The sequence below is a fragment of the Pseudochaenichthys georgianus genome, chromosome 8 (genome assembly GCF_902827115.2).
Source record: "Pseudochaenichthys georgianus chromosome 8, fPseGeo1.2, whole genome shotgun sequence".
Lineage (NCBI taxonomy): Eukaryota > Metazoa > Chordata > Actinopteri > Perciformes > Channichthyidae > Pseudochaenichthys > Pseudochaenichthys georgianus.
The window spans coordinates 13,828,806-13,844,485 of NC_047510.2; the positions used below are offsets into that span (position 1 = coordinate 13,828,806).

Here is a 15,680-nt window from a genome sequence, read left to right on the forward strand (position 1 = left end):
ATGTTTTGTGTTGAGATGGTTCCACATCCTAAGTGACAGAGAGGTTTACCACAGCATAGTTACACAAATAATGTGTTTTGGAGGTTAGATATTTTTTGACCAATAACACATACCTACGTACCTGACGGCAAGAGTTGACTGAGATAGTAAGCAACTTCAACTTATCTCCTCAAGTATTGCAAGGGCTCTTCTGTACCTGCACTTTTAAGAGGAAAAACAATGAAGTAGTCTTACTTTTTTAGAGAACTTTTTACAACAGGGTAACTTTTGATTTGTTTGTTTTAAACAGTTGTGCAACGCTAGCTGGAACCAATCCTCCTGATTTCTCATGCAGCCATTCTCTACTCATAAATATGCCACAACTCTGCAGTGTGAGAAACAAAACATCTCTATTGGTTCCTTGTGGTTTGCCACTCCTGTATAAAAGGAGGACATATTATGCTCATTTTCAAAAAGATCTTTATTTTTCATACTGCCTGTGCTGCAGCACCTCGTTTCAGCCTAGTCTGCTCTGATTGGTTAGCAGGCCGGCCCTGTTTTATCCCACCTTGGCTCAATAAGTACAAGCAAGAGAGATAGGGATTGGGCATAGGTTGAGTAGGCTGGAAAATAAATGGAGAGAGGAAACGGAGTTTGGGAGAACAAAGCAGTGTGTCAGAGAAATATATTGTTATTTTCTGATGGTTTCCAGTGTAAAGTACAAATAAATACGCCCACACCATGGGTAAAAAAGGCCAGATTGCCAGATTGCCAGATTTTCAAATTCTGCTTAGTGAATACTGCATCCCGTACACTGGCCTCTCTGCCTAAGAGTGTAGCTAATCCTCAAACTTCTCCAAAAAGACAAATAGACCTGCTGCCCTTTATACATCTAGAAATGGTCATTGCCTTTATTGTAGAGACAGAGTGAAAAAGGGGATGACACTCGGTAAATGGTCCCAGGCTGGATCGTTACCCTGCTCTTTCGCTGGTGAACCAAGCCGCAGAACATGGGCTGCCAGCTCCTGCCCTAAACTCTGCGCTGTGATTGGCTAAACCCACTGACCAAAGTCTGACTTCCAGAAACATCCCAAACACAACAAAATAATAAAAAATAAGGGATATCTGAGAGGAATTATTTTTGTTTATGAATCAAACAGAAGCCAACATGGATTACTTCATTTCATTTGTAATTCATCAGTGTAATAAAATAAGTGCCTGGAGCCAAAGTGCGTCTGGGATAGAGAGGGAGAGAAAGAAAATGAACAAATCTGTTTGCAGAAGAACTGCAACTGCTTTGGAAAAGAACTCCAATTATTTTTCCCTCTGTTGGAAATGAATGTCGATAAAGATAAAAGGCGAGCAACAACGAGTGATCTCTGAAGGGTGAGCCAAGGTGAACGTTTTTGTGTGTGTGAGTGTGTGCTCATACAGTACATACAAGATGGATAAAAGCGTCTAACAAGTAACATGTAATGACAAAAGATCCCCTAACAATGTGTTGGAATTTAAATACATAACCAGAGACTGAAAAGGAATGAAACGTGACTACAGATTGAATCCACAGCTCTGTATAAACGTCACAAATGGCATATGTATTGCCATCCTTTGTATTCAACGTTCTATATTGCACTGTTTATTCGGCCATCCTTGTCTCATGAGACAAAGGGAAAATGGCTGACATAATGACTTCCTGTGTAGAGTCTCTTTCCAAGTTAAAAATATCTCTGTGATTCCAGAAAACAAAGCGAAGTGCTTCACAGTTTACATTATGAGAAAAGAAACATATTCGTGAGCATTAATACAGGAAGTACAATATGTGATAATTGCTCTGGTAAATCTCTCTAGTGTATGAATCTAAACGTTTGGCTCTTAAGTGGCATTCGGGAGATTCATAGTGGTTTAAAGTCACTGCTGGTATCGATGTATGAGTATGAAATTGGATATTGCTCAGCGTGAGCAGACGTGCTGCAAAGGTCAGAGATCATCAAATTGCTCATCAATCCCAACCTGAAAATTATTTATTAGGTAATAAGGGATTGCAGATGAAGTCGAGAAGCTTAGAAGGATCCAGCCAAGAAGGATCCAGACGGACAAATAAAGATCCTCACATATTTGTCTGGCGACTTCAGTCAGCATGTGGGTTCCTGCTGTTCTTCTTCGTGGTCCAGCCAGGAATGAGAGCTGCGCGATAAGCTCAACTTGGTCTCTGTCTCGCTGCTTTATGATAACATTAAGTCAGTCAGTAGTTCAAAGCTTGGTTCAGCCGTCATGGCACTTTGTAGCTTTTCGATTTGGCCCCACACTAGACTATATGTATCTGTTTTCGATTGGACTTTCCTGGCATTCCACAGAAGTAATCTAGTTTTTCTAAGATTGATATTGAGAAAGTGACAACAACAAGGCTTGAGCTTGTCTTGAGCAGACAGGACTTCAAGGAAAACCATATATTACAACTTGGGTTTTGATTCTTGTATATCAGGTCGTTGGTTTTCTTACTTTTGACAGCACAACTCAAGTCTTTTTGGAAGAACTATTTGGAAAATGATGTGAATTGAAGTGTAACCAGCCTACACACTCTTTCACCTTATTTCCTTGCTGCAGTTGTGCACCTTTCCAAATATCCCTTGCTGTAGGGATTATTCGAGACCCTTCTTTAACTTCCAAATAAAGTTAATTTGGCCGCATGTTGGGTGTGTGATCCTCAACCTGTCTGATGGTCTGAGTGCTTGTGTTTCATTCTCCATTGGACCTAATCACCATGGTTTTAAGAGTTCAGCACAGGGTGGGAATTTCACGACGGCCACGACGGCCATGGCCGTCGTTGCCCCGTATACCAGCGGTAACCGGCCAAGCGCCGTGCAAAAAACAATCTTCAAATAAAAGAAAGTCACCGGAGGAGTTAAAGGAGTGACAGGGAGTTGGCTGCAGTGCCGCGTCCTAAAACCCTTTTATAATCTATCGATTAGATTTATGATTCGAAAATGATAAAAGTAGGGTAGACATGTAGAGATTATCCGGCTGAACAACACGTGCATTTATCAAACAGGTTTGTTTTCCACAGACCTTATTTCCAGCTATTTTCCAAAACCCTGTGGAGAAATGCCATTGCTTTTTGTGGAGGGAACCAGCAGCTTACTTCCTGGTTTCAGGACGCATCACTGCACCTCTCAATATGATGCCAATATAAACAAGGTCTTCTGTCGGCTCTGTACATCAATGTCGACCTATGCTGACAAGTAAGTGAAGAGTAGACAATATAAAGGTATTGGCGAAATGTCCCAGCAGTTTAGGATAATGAAGGTTCTAATCAAATCAATTACATAGCCATTACATGTCTAACTCCTAATGACAGGAAGGCAGAAAGTGCATTATACAAATAATAATACTCATAATAATAGCAGACATTTTTTAACAATGACCACAATATCATTATTTTAATAAACCAAATATGAATAATTGAGGAAAATGAGGAATAACTGATGATTAAAATGTTGTAGTACAAGTAGTAATGTAGTTAGTGCATACATTATTGCAACAAATGTGTTAATTTTCTTCATTATTAGTCGATTTTTTTTTTGGTGGACGAATGCTCCGGGCCAGTAGTTACAATGGTGGGGCCAGTGACAATACAATTTACCCTTACTGTCTACCCCTGACTGACTTATGTGGTGTATGGCTGAACTTAACGTATACGTTTAAGAAACACTATTGCTATTCAGCCGTTTGTAAAACGACTGGTGTTGACGTTAGTGCTACACTTTTCAGTCATGTTGATTGACCAGCGTAATTTAACCAAACAGCCTTTGTGCCCTGTCATGTGGCCTTTGTGCCCTGTCATGTGGCCTTTGTGCCCTTAAAAAAAATGTGAACGGGAAGGCCAAATGGCCTTGCCCCTACAATGACGAAATTCCAAGCCTGGTTCAGCACATACTTTGTTGAGCATTATGTTACCAATACAGCCGACGGCCAGAGCAAGAACATAAATCCAAATCAAAAACAGTGGTTATTTTGTATAATTTGTTTTAGTATTTAAAGAATGTTTGGTCAATATGTGTTCATGAAATGGAACTTCAAATTGCTCTCTGGCCACATCTCTATCATCTCTGTGGGTGATGTCGTTCTACAACAAATGTCTGCTTAATTTCAGGGACATTAATCTCTACATAGCATCACTATGAGAGCCATGCTTGTGTGGAAGTTTCATACATATTGGTATTACTTGACAAAATAACTAGAATAAAGAGAAATCTGTTCAGGTGACTTTCCCTTTCACTCTTCAGCTCTCTCTTAACCTTTTTGTTAATGCTCGAGTCTTTTTGTTAATGCTCGAGAAAAAAGATAGCTTCCTCAGAAGTACCCAAGGTTGACTCACTTCCTCTTTTTGCTTTCTCTCTCTGTGACTCTCCATCTGTGTCTCAGGTTTGTGGTGCTCCTCTTTAGAGTTTCCTGCTGTTACATGGTAACACGGAGCTGAAGGCAAGAGGTAAGGTTTTCTTTTGTTTTCTTTTGAAACCTGTAGTGTAATGAGTGATCAAATGTGTGACGGCATTGAGAGTTTCTTGTAAAGAGAGGACAGTACAATTCAAAGAGTCTTTTCACAGCAGAACTCGGGTTCATGCCAGGGCATTAGCATGTTGCGGTTATTCAGAGGGAAACAGCTGCGGGAAGCATCTCATTCTGCTGTTGGAGGTGAGAATAAAGGCGCTAATGGTTGGCACACAGCGCCAGGAGCATCCACCTTAAAGAGCTGTTAAAGAGACACACAGACTAGTAAACACCACTTTGTCTCGGTCTTTTGGCAGCACCGTTTAAACCTTTAGCTCCCAGCATGCTCTTATGTGTGTGTCTGTGTAATGCAGGATGGAACAGAGGGACCTTGCAGCCACAATGGGTGTCACAGAAAGATGTCATGCTCTTCCTGTTCGGCTCCTCCTCCTATCAGCTGATAGTAGAGTGCTGATCCTCGCTGCTGACGCCCTCACAGATAAACCATGTGCATTTTGCTCATTTGATAAGCACTTTATTGTCTTTCGAACCTATGCCATGATTAAGCCTTAGATTAACATTCACACTACAGCAAAGGTGTTGTGTTGGGGAAATGTTATTATTTGAGACGGTAGCTTTAACTTAAATTAAATTACACATAACTAGCTTCAGTGGTGGAAAGTTACTAAGTACATTTACTCAAGTATTGTACTTTTTTAAAAACTGTTTGTTTAGACTTTATTTATACAGATGAATCTCATTGAGACACAAGGTCTCATTCTCAAGAGACCTATTCAGTGGGAACACCACCACGCAAAGTTACAGACAGACAGGACACTAAACACCGAGGCATATTTGTACTTTGCCAGAGTATTTCCATGTAATGATACTTTATACTTCTACTCCACTACATTGCAGATGAAAAGATGCACTTTTTAATCCACAACATGTATTTAACACACAGTTACTCTGTACATATCAAAACACAATATACTGATATGGCATATAGCAGTACTGTACTGCTAACCTACACATATTTCAAGTATATTTACTTAGTACTAAATATGGTCCAAATTGACAAACTACAACATTTTAATGCAACTAAAATGTATTTATAATAACAACAATAATATGATACTGGAAAAATATATATTCTGCATAATGTGTACTATTGAAGTACAATAAGATTATACATCTTCTGCACTTAATATTATTCTGAAATCGACCGTTGTGCAGAATGAGTACCTTACTTTTGTATTTTAAGTGCATTTTGAATCAAATACTTAAGGGCATTTACTTGTAGTTGAGTATTTTAAGACCATAGTATTTTTACTTTTACTTAAGTAAAGGATCTGAGTACTTCTTCCAACATTGACTAGCTTTGTCAATCAGGACCAGCGAAACCTTTCAGCGATCAACAGCAGCAGAGAATATCCCATTTTACCATACTGATAAATATCATGGCACTACATTATGATTACAAAATCTGAAGTTACAGTATTATGCAAAGCTCTTGACTAATGTTTTGAACCAAGTTCTCATTGCGTTTAAGTTGATCAGTGCAGGGAAAGTTATGGCTGTTGTGATTTCAGCTCACAGTTAAAGGAGACCTATCATGCTATATTTAAATGATATAGTGTATGACCATACCTATATAAGGTATATTTATACATTTTATTTTTCAAAATACCAAACAGATCATTTTTTAGACATGCCTCGTTTCGCTCATTTTCGCTCTATTCCAAGCCCGTCTTTGAAAATTCTGAGCAGCAGCTGACCACGCCCCCCTGCAGAAGAGCAGGCATGAGCCGGCGAGAGTCACGTTACCATGCTTGATGTGATTACGAGTGTCGAATAAACATGTCATCTCAGAGCAATGCATGTGTTCAAGCATATTATCAATTTGATCCAGAAACTGACCCTGAAGCAGCGGAGGTTTTGGTGGAGGTGCAAAAATCTCGGTTGCAACAGGACGTTTCTGAATGGTTAGCTGACAAGCTGTTGTCCCTATTTATTTTACTCTGTTACGATGCTTGCTCCTTATTCCGTTCATATTTTGGCTAATTAGCAAGAGTACAGTTTGTAACGCAAAAACAGCGATATATATATATATATTTATAAAGGGAGACATTCATATTTTCAGCATATATACAATGGCCTCATTACGTTTAATAGTTTACAGTCCTTTTCTTCCAACATCCTGCAACAACCGTTGGAAAGTTGAATAACTTAGGATGATAAAAAGTATAACTCCAACAACACCTCAGTTGTCAGCAATGTGTGTACTTTCATGTGTTTTTAAAAGCTCAGTTATTGACTTCTTTGTGCAAATTGCGCCACGATGCCTTCTGAACGGAGAATGTGTGCTGCATGGAGATACCACAGGTAACATTTTTGACAGCTTTACTAAGTTGTCTGTTTAAATACATTTTTCACATGTCATTCAATATATGTTTATCACAATGTGTCAAGACGGATGCAGTAACTTGAGGACTCTGTAACCTGTATGGTGGACCATCCTGGATTGGAGCCTGTGCCTAAATGTGTTCTCCCTGCAGAATGCGTTGAATATTTACAGAGCTGAACATGGTGGACTACAGTTGAGACAAATAGAGCAGTGAGTGGTTTGTTTGTTTTGACTAAAATTGTAAAACTTATGCTAATATTGTTCATGGAAATAAATACTGGTGTATATGGCTTTATGCAATCTTTCATTCTGTCATTGTACATGTACTATTATATTATATACTACACAGCAATGGCATAACACACCCATGTGTAGTGCTGCGTACCGGTACGCCGAACCGGTACTGGACTTGTAAAAAGTTTCGGTTCAAGTCCGGTTAAAACCGGAACGTCAGGAACCGGTACTTGGACTCGCAAAAAAACTAGCACTTACGTATATTCTGGTGTCTGTGGTTATTTAAACATTCCCTGATAAACGTTATTCAGCGTCAATAAATGAGTGCTAATCCCAGTGTGCTCAGTGTACAACATCACATGTCATTTCACCTTCGATTTACGGTTTGAAAACGTAGAATTTCGCCACATGCTAATGCTAACCGGAAGTGAAGAATTTTCAGAATAAAAGTTTTAAGTTAATAGTGTGAACTTTCAGTTTTTTCAGAATAAAAGTGATTTAAATTAGTGTTTTTAATTCAAAATTACGCCATATCAACATTGATTTTAATTTCTAACAGTATGTATTGTAGAGTTGTAGAAAATACATGGTGCACAGACAGTACAGTACACTCTGACTGTACAGTCACTAGAGTGTAGCCTATACTGTATATTAGGTGTGTAACAGTGTAATGCGTATAGTCTACTCTACACTCTACCTTTCAGCAACGTTTTAGGGATTTAGGCTCAGTCAGCTCAGGGACTGTTCGGTTACTTTAGTTTGGTAAATGAAATAAATGTTTGAACTTTGTAGTAGTTCACTGTAGTTGCTGTCATAAGTCATTTGTAGACTAAGTGGCACATTTGTACTTTGTAGAGAAATGTAGACACAAGTTGGAAGGGAGCACAATAAACCTGATGAGTTTGAATTTGAGTTGATTATGAGTTAATTTTCAATTGATAATTAGCTCACAATAAGTTCACTTTAGTTACTCACACAACTTGACACAAGCCATGGGTTCAGGTCCGGACTTATAAGTCCGGACCTGAACCTGAACCTCTGGACTTGAGTCCGGACCTGAACCTGAATGTGAGTCCAGGTACGCAGCACTACCCATGTGTACAACAAAAAGGTCCACAACCTTATGCTTTTGAAATCAGAATATTCTTTACCCATCCAAACATGAATAATCACGACACATTTTGATATCAACTCGAACTTTATTGTCAAAATCAACGGTTAAAAAAACCCATAAAAAAAAAACTAAATGTAGCCTACTTGTATTTTGTATAAATGACACTAAATAGTTTTACAGAAGCTTTGTGAGCTGGTGCTGGGGCTTCCTTGGACGCAGGATCAGAGTGGTGATTCCGGCCTGCGTTGTCCTCAGGATACGCAGGGAGTTTCCTGATCCGTGAAATGTCGATGTTGGGTTCAGACAGCAGCCAAATTGAACCGTGTAGCATACCCGGCGATGACCTCCTCCCTGTCAGGTCGCTCATAATGGTGCAGGGTCCACAAAGACTTGGTCGAAGATGAGGTCCATCAAGTTGGCCACGTTGGGCTGTGCAATGGTAAAAAAAGCACAACAAAAAATGTGGTTTAGATTAGTATATGCATGTAAAAAACTGAAACTTCTTTCTAATTTTTTTATTTTATATTTGTAAATAGTTGTATAATAAATATTTTAAACACTTACGGAATGTGGAGTCAGTCTTTACTGGTTTTGCTCTGCATTCTCCCTTCCTGGCCTTTGGGAACTGCAGTTTATACAGAGGGTTTCCAGTGGATGTAGTGGCGTGTGCACGCTCAGCGTTTCTGCCAGGTACAGTCTTTCATTTCCGCATGATAAAAAAAATGTAAATAATAGCAAAGGATGTACAAATTGTCACTAATTAGTAAGTATGTGAGGTGCTGGCCTGTAAAGAAGAACACATAGTTAGAACAAAATCATCTCAACTTAGTATTCAGGATGAGAAAATACTATTTGGATAAATATAGTCTGAAATCCCAAAAGATGGGGCTAAGACTCTCTATTTAGCAAAGCTCTCTATTTAGCAAAGCTCTTTGCTAAGCCTTTTCCAATCCGAGTTAGTTTTGAACCGTAACGTGCATGCTGTGTTTCTGACTCAATACAGGTGATGTGTTGGAGAGGGGCTGAGCTCAGTAGACTGACTGTAATGAGTGCTAGCCACTAATTAGCCTGTTGCTAGAGGTAAGGCCTTGTCAACAACAACAGACCAACGGGGCTTTAGCTCAGTTTTACTCGTGGGTGTGTGTCCCCTCGCATACATACAGTGTTGTATCCTAACACACCCCCATTTATATTCATGTGCGCAAACAAGTAAACACACAAAAGCTTTTACATATAACGCTGCAAAACACGGCATGTCTCATTAGCGTAGCTTACAGATCGATGATATCTGATCGTTCTTACAGACTACAATCACAAAAGCTTTTACATATAACGCTGGAAAAAACGGCACTTGCCTACAGAAGATTACGTTTGTTATTATAACTTACTCAATATGATTTTAGAGGATACCAAATACTAATAAATAGGAGAATAAATACTTGTGTTATCGCCTAGGGCGTGGCTTTACAGCCTTCACACAGATCGCCATTACGGCAGTATGTCTGAACATGTTAGCAAATGCCTGATAATTCAAATAAAAGACAAAGCAAAGACTGCGGAGCGTACAAAATAAAATGCTACAAAAATATATAAACACCTAACCGATTACTATTTGGGTTTGAGGCGACATTGATACGACGAAGCTACATGCTACAAGCTAGAGATAGCTTTATCAGGAAAAACACCGCTAAATAAAAACTTACAGCTTCAAAATTGGATGTGTCCTCACTGGCCTGGTCCCGGATGGTTGGTATTGATCCCGGGTTTAGCATTACTTTGGAGGCATATCCCTGTCCCGAGTCTTGCAGCCAACAACAGCACAACGTTTAACTGGCTTAGACATCCTGGCAAGAGCAGGCAAAAACACAGATGTGGGTTGATTTAGCCTGCCGATAGCCTATATGCGAATGAGAGGTTTGGCAATGCACGTGGCCGTGGCTCATTCCCCTGATAGGTGGAGAGTTGACCAATAAGCGGAGCACGTCTTTGTGACGTAGAAAAGTATTGAGATCTGGATCCGTTTTTTTCAGATCCGTTGCAGCCCCTTTTTTAGAGATTTGGCGAAGGAGGAAAATAGAGAGGGTTGTGTTTTCTGACACTTGGTGAGTTCCCTGGAACACCGGGGACACATATTCATGTATAAAAGACGTACAAAGGTGCATTTTGCATGATAGGTCCCCTTTAAATGAAGCCATCTTTCAGGATTTAAGGCTCAAAGCTTTCTCTCCACAGAGAGGTAATTACTAACACTGTTCAATAATTGTCCTTCTTCCTGAGGCTCTGTAGTCTGAAGTCTCTGGTGGATAAGAACAAGCTGGAAGGTCAAAGGTTAAAGTTCAGTACTCATTGGTGTGTTATGAGAGCAGGCGCATTATAATAGGCTGACAGGATTAGTGGCTACAGTCTTAAACGTCTACAAGGAGTGGAATTATCCCTCTGAGCTCGTCCAACCTAAACATGGTGAACATGAACGCATCTGAGCGCAGCTCTGAGGGATGATTTGGGCCATTACACACACACACACACACACACACACACACACACACACACACACACACACACACACACACACACACACACACACACACACACACACACACACACACACCAGTTTCTTCTGATGATTAGAGGAGATGTTTGTGACCAAGTTCTTCAGTTTATAATAAATAGATGTATTATTTATTCAAGCTCATCGGATCATAACACTGATAACTGAAGATAATTTGTTCATGTCATGCGATCTTCTTCAAGTATTGTGCAATGTGCAAGATCACTGTAAAATATGAATATAAAAAATGGTTGGAAGGAAGGTTTGAAATGGATTCCTTTAAAGCCTTTTGGGTATTGTGCATATTGTAAATGTGCAGTATGATTAAGGACATTCATGTTTAGATGCTGTGTGTAGGTCTGTTTGTGTCAATAACAATAACACACACACAGACGCACACGTATGTACGCACGCACGCACACACACACACGCACGCACGCGCGCGCGCGCACACACATAAACACACAAATGCACCACAACTTCCCGCATACTCATATCACTCAGTCTTTTACTGACAGTGACTGCGCCACTTTTGAGAAGAGTGAGTGGGTGTGTTGATTGGAAACAAGTAGCAGTGACTCAAGACAAGTCCTTTAAACCAAGACATAGTAAAACTCAACACAGAGCTGTTGGCTCCACAGAGGAGGCTGTTTGAGCCTTCAACATGTTCAGAGCAATCACGCACGACCGGCTCAACACCTAAGGCCTGCAGCCTCAGAGGCAAACCAGAAACATCTGTATTCTGTAGGTTTCATTCACCAAATCATTATTGTGGGAGCTTGTACTTACATGTCAGGGAGTTCAGTTCAATTTATTGTGGCTTTATTCAATATCCTTTTTGTATACAATTTCCACAAGCTTAAGATAATTCGTCCCCACTCCACTGGCAGGCTTTCTGTTACTACACATCAAATCTAATGTACCACATGTAGTCAGAAAGTTGACTACATAATATATGGTTTAGGATATCACATTTTCTACATCTCCTGATTTCTCATGCAGCCATTCTCTACTCATAAATATGGCACGCAGAATGTGAGAAATAAAACATCTCTATTGGTTCCTTGTGGCCTTGTCACTCCTGTAAGGACATAGGGAGAAGATTGTTTTGTCTACAAAGAGGACATATTGTGGTCATTTTCAAATTAATTTGAGTGTTTTGTGCCTCTACTGTAGTGACCATCAACTGGCGGTCCGCGGGCCAAATCTGGCACACCAGACATTCTCATCCGGCACGTGCCGTGGCGCTGGCGGAGTGGTTAGTGCGTTCGCCCCTCACTCATTTACGTCTCGTGAGTAATGAGTCCAACAGAGAGGCAGCAGCTGCGGGACAGTAGACTGCGTATTGGTTAGCCTTCCCTGCCCTGAAGAAGAAGTGATCCTTCGTTAGCGTGAAGAGTCTGCTTTATGCGCTCCGCAGCAGAAGTCCCGCTGCGAGGCTCCGGCGATTTCACAGTACATGCACGATAGCGAGATGAAGCCTTATGAAGCTTTGAAGCTTTCCAGCTAATTTGTTCGCAAAAGGCTTCATCTCATGAGGCTTCATCTGAACACAAACCCCCCTGTTGGTCAAAGTGTGTAAAACAGGCAGATTTGACATCTGAATAGTGTGCTGTATCTCATACCGAGTACCCAATGAGTAAAGCCTTAGAATAACTCTAAACAACTATGTTAACAATAGTGTATTTATTCCAGTTTAATGATTGTGATTGAAAAGCCTAAGGAGGCTGGTAAACATTGCAAAGAGGGATTTGTATTCCTTAATAATATTCGTAAACTTAACTATGTTGTAGCCTGAGAAAGGCTAAACCATATCAAAGAATACATTTATTAACTAAGAGTCTGCTTTATGCGCTCCGCAACTTCAAAATTCTGGGCTATAAATAAAAATCGCTGGCCCGCAAAAGTGTCTATTGGATAAATGTTGGCCCTTGGACAAATGTAGTTGGTGATCCCTACTCTACTGTAACACACTACTGTTTATTTCCATGCTTTAATGTTCAAAAACCTCTTTATTTTTCTCATACTGCCTGTCCTGCAGCACCTCTTTCGACCTCTGTCTGAAACCAGAGCACAGTCTGCTCTGATTGGTTAGCTGGCCGGCTCTGTTGTGATTGATCAACCGCTTAGAGATTTCCTGCCCCTTAACCTATCATGTGGCGTTTCTATATGTACAAAAGTGGTGGGGCACAACAAACTCAGATGTCTACAGTATATATAAGCTTCTGCAGAGAGGTTCATGGCTGGTGAGGCACTGGCACTGACTCTTCAGGTTTACAAATATATTAAATCAAAATATAATATTATTTTCAAAAGCTTTTTTTGTCTGATGCTTCAATTACTTTTAAACAGACAGTTCAACAGAAGGATACCCAAAAAAATGTCATTTTATCATTTAAATATTGAATTGTTCTCTCTTAGTAAGATCCCATTTTCAATAAAATTGCAGTCTTACCTTGACTTGAAGATTAAGTCCATTTGCCTATCCTTCTGGACAAAAATCTCTATTACTTTTTTGTAAAAGTCCTCCTTCTCTTCTTGTAGTTTCAAAAGTCTATCATAAATCTAATCTAATCAATAGATTTTTGATTCGAAAATGATAAAAGTAGGGTAGACATGTGGATATTATCCGGCTGAACAAAACGTGCATTTATCGAACAGCTACGTTTCCCACAGATCTTATTTTGAGCTATTTTCTAAAATCCTATGGAGAAATCTCGTTGCTTTTTTGTGGAGGGAAGCCATGCGCAGCTTACTTCCTGGTTTTAGGACGCCTCACTGCAGCTCTCTCGTCTCCTCTTCACACACCACACTTTTCGCGGCACACGTACTTACAGCCAATCAGCTCTGAATGATGTGAGATGACGTATGGTGGGGATGGCAGCACTTTGCCCCTATGGTCATTATTTTTTGCCACACACATTAAATAGGAAAATACTCTGAGCATGCGCAGTGTAGTTTTTGCAGTCACCGTTCACTTAGACAGTCAGAGGGAGGGGCAGGATCAGGTTTTGTCCCACATGGCTCTAAACTACGGTGGCCCTGAAGTGCAAGACACCACAGCATTTCAGAAAACACCACAGCATTTCACAAAACACTACAGCATTTCAGAAAACACCACAGCATTTCACAAAACACTACAGCATTTCACAAAACACCACAGCATTTCACAAAACACCACAGCATTACAGAAAACACTACAGCATTTCAGAAAACACCGCAGCATTTCAGAAAACACCACAGCATTTCAGAAAACACCACAGCATTTCACAAAACACTACAGCATTACAGAAAACACTACAGCATTTCAGAAAACACCACAGCATTTCAGAAAACACTACAGCATTTCAGAAAACACCGCAGCATTTCAGAAAACACTACAGCATTTCAGAAAACACCGCAGCATTTCAGAAAACACCACAGCATTTCAGAAAACACTACAGCATTTCAGAAAACACCGCAGCATTTCAGAAAACACCACAGCATTTCAGAAAACACCGCAGCATTTCAGAAAACACTACAGCATTTCAGAAAACACTACAGCATTTCAGAAAACACTACAGCATTTCAGAAAACACCGCAGCATTTCAGAAAACACCACAGCATTTCAGAAAACACTACAGCATTTCAGAAAACACTACAGCATTTCAGAAAACACCGCAGCATTTCAGAAAACACCACAGCATTTCAGAAAACACTACAGCATTTCAGAAAACACCGCAGCATTTCAGAAAACACCACAGCATTTCACATTGGACGGAAATGGTATTCCTTTAGGGAGAACACTTCTTGTTTGTGATTGGACAGAGCCAGCCAGAGAAGCACTGCTGTGATTGGTTGTTTTTGCTGCCAGTCAAGAAATGACGCTTCGTGATTGGTCAACACCCGACAGCGAAATATGTCCCAACCATGGTCCCACAACGTATGATCCCATTCCCAACACATCAGCCGTTAGCACACACACTCAGAGCTCACAGCTCCTCATATCTGTTCAGAAACTGGACAAAAGTTAAACATGTACAAACCACAGACTGTCTATGTCATGGCGAATACAGTCGCTGCTTTATTTATGTCTGTATGATGTTGTTGTGAGTGTGTACGGAGCAGCTACAGGTTAGTTTAGCCTGATGAATCCGATTCAGAAAACACGCATTTTAAAAGCTTTTCGCCTGCCGTCTTGTCTGCAGACTTGTCAAAGCGTTAATTCATGGTTTTTACTAACTGCTATCAGTATGTAGTTACTTCGGCATCACTTTGAAACGTGTATTACAATTAAATCACGGTCAAATATGTTCATTTTGTTGTAGGATTTACATGGAGATACGCCCCGTCCCCTCTCCAGCGCCTCTTGTTTGAATGACAGCATTGACAGGAGCAAACACAGCTGACAGCCGCGGTGAAACTCGAGCAGCCGCGGTGAAATTAGAGCGATGTGAATATTGGGTAGTCTACCATAGTATGTACATGGAGATAAGCCCCTTAAAAACCACGAGTTAATAAAGCATTAATTCTGTATTTACTCCTGTCATTCAAACAAGACGCTGGAGAGGGGGCGGGCCGTATCTCCATGTAAATCCTATCGGAATCGGATCCATCAGGCTAAACTAACCTGTAGCTGCTCCGTCCACGCTCACAACAACGTCATACAGACATAAATAAAGCAGCGACTGTATTCACCATGACATAGACAGTCTGTGGTTTGTACATGTTTAACTTTTGTCCAGTTTCTGAACAGATATGAGGAGCTGTGAGCTCTGAGTGTGTGCTAACAGCTGAGCTAACGGCTGATGTGTTAGGGCTAATCACGAAGCGTCATTTCTTGACTGGCAGCAAAAACAACCAATCACAGCAGTGCTTCTCTGGCTGGCTCTGTCCAATCACAAACAAGAAGTGTTCTCCCTAAAGGAATA

At 40.4% G+C, this 15,680-nt stretch overlaps 1 protein-coding gene across 3 annotated transcripts in view; it reads left to right on the top strand.

Moving 5' to 3' along the window:
• The window catches only part of LOC117450919 (signal transducer and activator of transcription 5B-like), an 89,647-nt gene that overhangs the window by 53,669 nt on the left and 20,298 nt on the right, over window positions 1–15,680 (top strand). For 2 of the 3 annotated variants that reach the window (XM_034088949.1, XM_034088951.2), the window contains exon 2: window positions 4,402–4,465. The exons of the other annotated variant lie outside the window; for it this stretch is intronic. The gene's annotated coding sequence lies outside the window, so the exon portion shown is untranslated. The remainder of the gene's footprint in view (window positions 1–4,401; window positions 4,466–15,680) is intronic. 3 annotated transcript variants of the gene reach the window in all.